The following is an 8,945-nucleotide window of genomic DNA, read 5'->3' as shown; positions in this document are numbered from 1 at the left end:
TTTTGCGAAGCCATAACCGCGTCCGATAGCTCAGCGAAGGTGCTGTGGATCCCGAGGGCCGCTAACTTCTCGTTTGGGGTGGTAACAGGGAGACCCAGGGCCGTTTTGTACGCGCCTCTGAAGATGGCATCGACTTGTTCTTGGTCGCGTTTGTTCAGCGAGTGATAGTGATACGGCATGCTATACGTTATTCTGCTGATCACCAGAGCCTGGACGAGGCGAATTGTGTCGTCTTCTCGCATGCCCTTGCGGCTTCTTGTAGTTCGTTTTATAATCCGCGAGATCTGGCTGGTGGCAGACCTTAGGGTTTGGATGGTGTGGGAGGCTTTCAGGTTGCTCTGGATCCAAAAACCCAGAATCCTAGTCTTATTGCCTTCCGTTATCTTCTGGCCCTCAAGATAGAGGTCGATAGGGCCGGGGGACTTGTAGATTCCTCCTCCGTGCACCCGGATCACCTCGGACTTTTCGGGCGCACAACGCATCCCGCTCGCTGCCGCAAATCTCTCCACGGCCGTCGCGGCCTCTTGAAGGGTCGCCTCTTTTCGCGCTAGGGAGCCCTTGGTGTCCCAGAGCGTGATGTCGTCTGCGTACAGGGCGTAACCTAGGTCGGGGATCTTCCGCAGCTCTTTGGTCAGCGCTAGCGTTGCGACATTGAAGAGAATCGGGGAGATTATCGCCCCTTGCGGTGTTCCTTTGCTCGGCACGTCGATCATATCCAATCGAGTCTTGCCTATTCCCATGGTTGCCGTCCGGCCCGTCAGGAACGATTTAACGTAATTAAAGATGCGCTCCCCGCAGCTGATGTCGTTCAGTCCCTTGAGAATGGCCTCGTGGGAAATGTTATGGAAGGCCCCTTTTAGGTCGAGTGCGAGCAGAAGGTGTTCTCCTCCCTTCGGGATGCCCTTGAGAACTTCTTCCCTTAGGATTAGGAACGCATCTTGAGCAGAAAGTCCCGGCCTGAAGCCAAGCATGGTGTGCGGGAAGAGGTCACCGTCCTCTATGTAATGTTGGAGGCGGGTTTCGATGACCCTCTCGTACAGCTTGCCGAGGCACGAAGTCAGCGAGATGGGACGCAGGGCGTCGATCGCGGGCTTCTTGCCGTGTTTGGGAATGGTCACGATTTCCGCGTGTTTCCACTCGTTCGGTACGTGGCCCTTGCTCCAGAGTTCCTCGTTTAGGTATTCGGTCAAGTCCTGGATATGCATCGGGCTCAGGTTTCTAATCATGGCATTGGTGATTTTGTCAACTCCGGGAGCAGTGTTGCGCTGTGAGGCTCGTGCAGTGGCATACACCTCTTCCTCCGTGATGGGAGTGTCCAGTTCTGGTCTTGGTTCTTCATATTTTAGGAGGCAGGGTTTTATGGGGTTGCTACCCAGGTATCTGGTCTTTAGGGTGTCAATCAGATCCTTGTCGTTTCCGGGGAACTTGTGAGCGATTTCTAGAAGCGTCCGACTGGTTGTCGATTTCGCCTTGTCGGGCTCGATCAGGCAACGTAGGATGGCCACGTCTGCGCCGTACTCAGGGTACCCTTGAGCGAGGTGCAAAACTGTACCCAATTTTGCTACGTCAACTCGTTTGCGTAATTTCTGGCTTCGTCTGTTATTTTCTCGATTCGTAGACGCAGTTAACGGTTTAACCGCTGTCGCTTCCACCGTTTGAGGAGGCCCTTGCGGGCTTCCCACAGGTGTAAGCGCCGGCGGTCGACTTCGGGCGTCTCGACCGTGCGTTGGATGGTTTTAGTGGTTTGGATGTGGGCGTCCCGGAGGTGCTGCATCCATTCCACTATGTCCGTTATGCCATTTTCGGGCGGGGGGTACTGCCTGAATGCCTCCCAGTCCGTAAGCCTAATTTCACCAATTGTTCTCTTGAGTTTCGGCGTGGATACCGAGAAGCTGAGGATATAGTGATCGCTGCCCAATGTTTCGCCCAGGTGCGCCCATGAGTATTCCCTTACGTTTTTGACAAATGACAGGTCCGGAAACGTGTCTCGACTTACACTGTTGCCTACTCGGGTTGGTTGGAGGAGGTTGGTTATCAATTCGAGGCCCATTTGGTCAACCGCGTCGAGGAGCGACCTTCCCTTTTGCGTGTCTTGTTGCTAGCCCCAAGTCGTGCGTCTAGCGTTCATATCTCCCACAACTACCAGCTGGTTGCAGCCAGCGGCTCTCACACTGTCGTAAATGATGTTGCGTAAGTCGTCTTTCTGAGCCCTCGGCGGACTGTACGAATTCAGGATGAAAGTGCTACGTCTACCCCTCTTCTGCGGGAGGACTTCCACTAGCACGTGATTAATGTCATGATCTTGATAATGTTGTTCCACGGCCATCACCGTTTTGTGAACTAAAACCGCGACCTTCGGTGATCCCGCGTGTTTAATTACGTAGCAACCCCGTAGCCTGATCGGCTGGTTCCCGATCTCCTGAAGGCAGATGACGTCGGGGGGTATAGGTGATTTTGGATGAAGAGTTGGAGTGAACTTGCCTTCTTGTTGAAAGAGCGACAATTTCACTGCCAGATCTCGAGGTGTTCGGGCGCGCTGCGTGTGGTGTTTTCCATTGCTGACGTTCATGACACCGCCGTCGCAGTTGTCGGCGTCCCTGACGTCACCCGTGTTGTTTATGCGCCTGTACGCCTTGATGCGTGGGTTGCTGATCTCATCGTCGACACGCTTGCGCGAGCCAAACTCAACCTTGCTTATTCTTCTTTCAAGGTCTTCATGGCTTAGTGTGTTCTCCTTGACTTTATTGTTTAATTCGCCCATCTGGTAAAGCATCTCTTGTATCGTAGCATAAATACCTTCTAGGGTGACTACACTTGGCTCGACTGCCGCTGCTGAGGCCGCACCGGGGAGCGATGAGGGCGTGGTGGTTCTTGAGGGGGTAGGAATGGAGATGGCGGGCTCGTGGCCTATCGTTCTGCTTTGCGACCCTGCCTGTGTGTTGTTGCTGGTTTTGCTTAGCAACGCTTCTAAGCGTTGCATGCGTTGGTTTACGTCGTTAACCTGAGCCTTGAGTTTTTTATTTTCTTCCCTGATTCGCGTACATTCTGGGGAGCATTTACTATTTTCACTGGAATTTTGAGCGGAGGAGGTACTAGACTGATTCCGGCTCACCTTGTTGTTGTTGGCTTGGCTCTTCTTGCCCGATTGGTTCTTCTGTTTAGACGTGGATGCCGAGGTAGAAGGCTGCCGCTGCCCTTGCTTCTCTCCTAGCTTTGGCCATTCCGAGCGGAATAGGGACCTGGACATGGACTGGAACCGGGATCGGGACCGGGACCGGGACATTGACCTGGACTGGGCCCGGAACCTTGAGCGGCTCGCCTATGATTCCGAGCTGAACCACCGTAGGCGGCTTCGCCTTGGCCTTCCTCCATCATTGTCGTCGTCTTCCTTCCTCCTTCCGGGTGGAGGATGCTTCTTGGTGGTAGTGCTGTTGTTTTTTAGGTTTTGCTTGCACTCGCGAGACCCGTGGCGTGGGCTTCGCCGCAGACGGCGCACTTGAGCGAGCACTCGTGGTCGTCCGTGCGTCCCGCAAGCGAGACAGATTTTGATGTTCGGGGTAGGACAAACGTCCGATGGGTGTCCCATGCGCTGGCACACTTAGCAGATTTGTTTTGTGGGCTTGTAAGGGTGGCACTCGGTCTCCCCTTCGTAGTAGTAGACGTATCGTGCAACTACGTGAGAACTGAACGTGATCAAGGCCGTCTTGGTCTGTCCCAGCATGCGGGCCTGCACGATTTCCACGCCTTGGGTCCTAACCCTTAGGTGAGTCATAAGCTCCTCGGGCGGGGTATCCGGGTCGATTTCATGAATTACGCCCCGGGCCACCCCGTCCGGTGCCGCAAGGTAAGAGTTGACTTCGTAAAGGTTGCCGCCCAACACAATCCGCGGGATCTTGCGCGCAATATCCGCGACCTCCTGATCTGGGGTACTAACAATAATTATGTTGGAACCGGGTCTCAAGAACACGATGAAATGCGAATCGTCAACTTTCCCTCTGCAGGCGGCCGAGACGGCTTTTGGTATTTGGTGGTCGCGGAAACTCTTCACCTGAAGGCCTTCCTTGCGTCGAATGATGATTTTGAAGTCGCTACGTGGCAGTGGGGGGAGTCGTCGCCTCTTCTTAAAAGAAGGCTTCTTTGATGCCCCAGCGCAGCTGCAGGCGCTGGCGCGCGATGGAAGGAAGATTGCTATAGGCATAACTTTGCGAGACAGAAAGAGAGCGGTTTGGATCAGAGAGCAAACGGGTATAGACAATATTCTAATTAACATCAAGAGGGAAAAATGGAGCTGGGCAGGTCATGTAATGCGCCGGTTAGATAACGGTTGGACCATAAGGGTTACAAATTGAATACCAAGAGAAGGGAAACGCAGTCGATGCCGGCAGAAGACCAGATGGAGCGATCACCATCATCATCATCAGCAGCAGCAGCAACAGCAGCCTGGTTACGCCCACTGCAGGGCAAAGGCCTCTCCCATACTTCTCCAACTAACCCGGTCATGCACTAATTGTGGCCATGTTGTCCCTGCAAAGTGCTTAATTTCATCCTCCCACCTAACTTTCTCCCGCTCCCTGCTACGCTTCCCTTCCCTTTGATTCCAGTCCGTAACCCTTAATGACCATCGGTTTTCTTCCCTCCTCATCACATGTCCAGCCCATGCCCATTTCTTTTTCTTGATTTCAACTAAGATCTCATTAACTCACGTTTGTTCCCTCACCCAATCTGTTCTTTCCTTATCCCTTAACGTTGCACCCATCATTCTTCTTTCCATAGCTCGTTGCGTCGTCCTCAATTTAAGTATAATCCTTTTCACAAGCCTCCAGGTTTGTGCTCCGTACGTGAGTACTGGTAAGACACAGCTGTTATGCGCTTTTCTCTTGAGGGATAATGGCAACCTGCTGTTCATTATCTGAGAATGCCTGGCAAACGCACCCCAGCTCATTCTTATTCTTCTGATTACTTCCGCGGTCACTACCTGCCCTAAGTAGATGTATTCCCTTACCACTTCCAGTGCCTCGCTACCTATCGTAAACTGCTGTTCTCTTTCGAGACTGTTAAACATTACTTTAGTTTCCTGCAGATTAAATTTTAGACCCACCCTTCTTCTTTGCCTCTCCAGGTCAGTGAGCATGCATTGCAGTTGGTCCCCTGAGTTACTAAGCAAGGCAATATCATCAGTGAATCGCAAGTTAGTAAGGTATTCTCCATTAACTCTTATCCCCAATTCTTCCCAATCCAGGTCTCTGAGGTCTCTGAATACCTCCTGTAAACTCGCTGTGTATAGCATTGGAGAGATCGCATCTCTCGGCCTGACGCCTTTCTTTATTGGGATTTTGTTGCTTTCTTTATGGCGGACTGTGGTGGCTGTGAAGCCGTTATAGATATCTTTCAGTATTTTTACATACGGCTCGTAGCCATAGCGTCGCGAGCGTGCTCAAACGGGGACTCGAGTGCAGTTGGCATGAACGTTTCGAAAGGCAATGTCGGGTCACGGTCAAACAGGAAATAGAAGGGGGAATACAGAGCTACGTCGTGACGCGACGAGTTGTACGCAAACGTCACACATGGTACCGCGGCGGTCTTTCGCGAGCCTCGATTGTTCGTTGACAATTCCTCACGTTCGTGCTAAGCGGAGTTCTTCTTTGGCGGCAACGCGTTCGCTCGTACTGGAACATCTTGAAACTGAATATGCACGTCACCTTCAAAATTTTACTGATGGCTCTGTGGACAAGGTCAGAGGATCTAGTGCAGCTGCTTTTCACATTCCCTCTTTGAAGTATGGTTGGTCGGTTCGCTTCACTGCAGTCGTGTCCTCCACAACGGCCGAAAGCGTTGCCATTGAGGCAGCTCTAAAGAAGCTACGGTTTTGTACGCCTCAACCCGTTGTCATTCTTACAGATTCAAAATCCGCCCTTCAAAGGTTAAAGCATGTGTTCCCTCCTGATGCTTTATGTCTAAGCTCCCTACGCTCGGTGCACAATCTCCGTATCAAAGGCTTCTTCATACGATTTCAATGGGTGCCCTCGCACATAGGTATCATAGGCAACGAGATGGCGGACAGCCTCGCCCATAGAGCGCTGTCTGGGAATCCTTTGAGAAAAGTGCCTCAAGAGGAAAGAGACTCTTCAGAGAAGCGACGTCGTGCCACTTCAGCTCTTTGTGGAGCTCACCTCACAAGGCATGTGTGACTAAGGGTCTCAAAAGAAACCAAGCCACTTGACTGCTCCGCATTCGCACGGGCTCAGCTCCTACCTCTGCGTGGATGTGTAAGACTGGCCTGGCGTTGTCTCCATTATGTTCAACGTGTGGTGTGTGCGGTGACATAGAACATTACCTTATGTACTGTACTCTGTATAACGCGGAAAGGAGCGTGTTATTCGGGTCCCTCAAGAAGACAGGAATTCCCCACAGTTCTCTTCAGGACATTGTTTTCCCGCGCGGGAACCAGTTACATAGGAAGGAGGTTTCTCGCCTTCTTTTAAATTACCTGCAGGGCACGGATTTGGCCTCCACATGGTTACCGTAGGAATGACTATGTTTAGTTGTGAGGTCTGTGTCTGATTTATATGATTTATGTATTTTAAGGGTCGCTACGGTGGAGCAATTGCCGGCAGCTACTGCAAGGCTAATCCCACCAGTAGCCTACAACCACTCAACTCAACTCAAGTCAACTTCCGGTCACGATGATCTGAGGAAACATACATCGAGGGCATATATGTAAGTGTTCGGCTCAGGCGTTCAGTGCGGCTTTCAATAGGTGAAGCGCCAATAGTGACGGCACACAAGAATAAATACAGACAGGACAAGGCGCTACTTGCAACTGTTTATTGAAGTCACAGGTGGCTGATTATATAGCCATGAGGAGAGGGGAACGAAAAAAGGGGGACACTGAATATGTGAATGCGCACGTGCGAGAACACTGAAGATATATATGAAGGGAATCACGCTTAATCTAAATCTAAAACTTACAAACATGCTTTCATTCGTGTATGTATTCAGAGACGGGGTACTGACACAGTTGTCCCCCCTTTCTTAATCTCGTTGGCCTCCAACAATTCGCGCGCAACATAATCTTTACTTTTAAACATGATTGTCGTATCATGAAGCTTTGCTTGACATACTTGTTCATTCTTATTCCCGCAGGCCTTGCAATGAAGCGGCAAGTTTGAACCATATCCATTTTTCAATGAAAGCTTATGCTCCCGCAGGCGTTCATTAATACATCGGCCAGTTTGGCCGATATACTCTTTTCCGCACTTCAGGGCTATATGGTATACTACCCCTTCTTCACATTTAACAAAAGGGTTTTTATGTTTAATAGAACACTCTACTTTTTTAGAGTCATCCGGACCAATCAGGCGGCACAAAGTAGCAAGTTTTCGCAGCGCGGGAAAAACCACAGGAATTTTGTATTTCACGGCGACGTGTTTCAGATAATGCGCCACATTATGAGAATGTGGTATCACCACCGCTTTATCTTTCTTTTCGACTGTTTGACCTTCACTTTTTTTTCTTCCTTTTTTCAGTGTTTTCGATACCGCCTCTGAAACTGCGCTTAAAACCAAGCAAGGAAAGCTAGCCTTCCTCAGCTTCAAAATCTGGTCGTCAAAGCTTGCTTATGCCTTATGACAGCACGATTTTTTCAGCACGGGTTCGAGGCACATAGTGGCGATTGCTCGTTTAACAGTCTTGGAGTGTGTAGACACATACGGCATCAATTCTTTGCGGGCACGGGGTCGGTACATCAAGCAGGAACCTTCGTCAGTAAGGGTTATGGCAAGATCAAAAAACCGCAAGCTGTTATCCTTGGCTAGTTCAAAAGTAAAATCTAAGCCTTTTCCTTGCTGTTTCAAATCATATAAAATGCCCTCCACAGTATGCGAGTAAGTCATGGGAGATCGTTCCATCAGTAAAATTAAAAAATCGTCAACATACCTAAAAACCTTGAGCACTTTGCCTCCGTCAAACACCTTCGATAGCGCTCTGTCGATACCCGCAAGGAAAATGTTGCAAAGTACGGGAGCCACGCACGAGCCAATACAAATTTCTTTCTTCTGCACATAAAAGTGGCCTTGAAAACACACAGCTGTTGAGCACAAATAAAATTCCAAGAGTGCTGTGAAGTTATCCACAAATTCCTGCGGTATTCTGAAAGGATAACTGCCCGTTCATCTCAATGCAGCTCAGGACGGCAGCTAACAATTCTTTTCGCGGAATAGAATAAAAATATTATAATAAAAATAAAAAATAAAAAGTGTAATAAAAATAAAGAATATTCCGCAAAAGAATTCTTAGCTACCGTCCTGAGCTGCATTGAGATGAACGGGCAGTTATCCTTTCAGAATACCGCAGGAATTTCTGTGGATAACTTCACAGCACTCTTGGAATTTTATTTGTGCTCAACAGCTGTGTGTTTTCAAGGCCACTTTTATGTGCAGAAGAAAGAAATTTGTATTGGCTCGTGCGTGGCTCCCGTACTTTGCAACATTTTCCTTGCGGGTATCGACAGAGCGCTATCGAAGGCGATTGACGGAGGCAAAGTGCTCAAAGTATTTAGGTATGTTGACGATTTTTTAATTTTACTTACGGAACGATCTCCAATGACTTACTCGCATACTGTGCAGGACATTTTATCTGATTTTAAACAGCAAGGAAAAGGCTTAGATTTTAATTTTGAACTAGCCAAGGATAACAGCTTGCAGTTTTTAGAGCTTGACATAACCCTTACTGACGAAGGTTCCTGCTAGATGTACCGACCCCGCGCCCGCAAAGAATTGATGCCGTATGAGTCTACACACTCCAAGACTGTTAAACAAGCAATTGCCACTATGTGCCTCGAATCCGCGCTGAAAAAATCGTGCTGTCATAAAGCACAAGCAAGCTTTGACGACCAGATTTTGAAGCTGAGGAAGGCTGGCTTTTCTTGCTTGGTTTTAAGCGCAGTT

Source organism: Dermacentor variabilis, chromosome 4, assembly GCF_050947875.1.
Source record: "Dermacentor variabilis isolate Ectoservices chromosome 4, ASM5094787v1, whole genome shotgun sequence".
Classification (NCBI taxonomy): domain Eukaryota; kingdom Metazoa; phylum Arthropoda; class Arachnida; order Ixodida; family Ixodidae; genus Dermacentor; species Dermacentor variabilis.
This window is presented reverse-complemented; position numbering follows the sequence as displayed.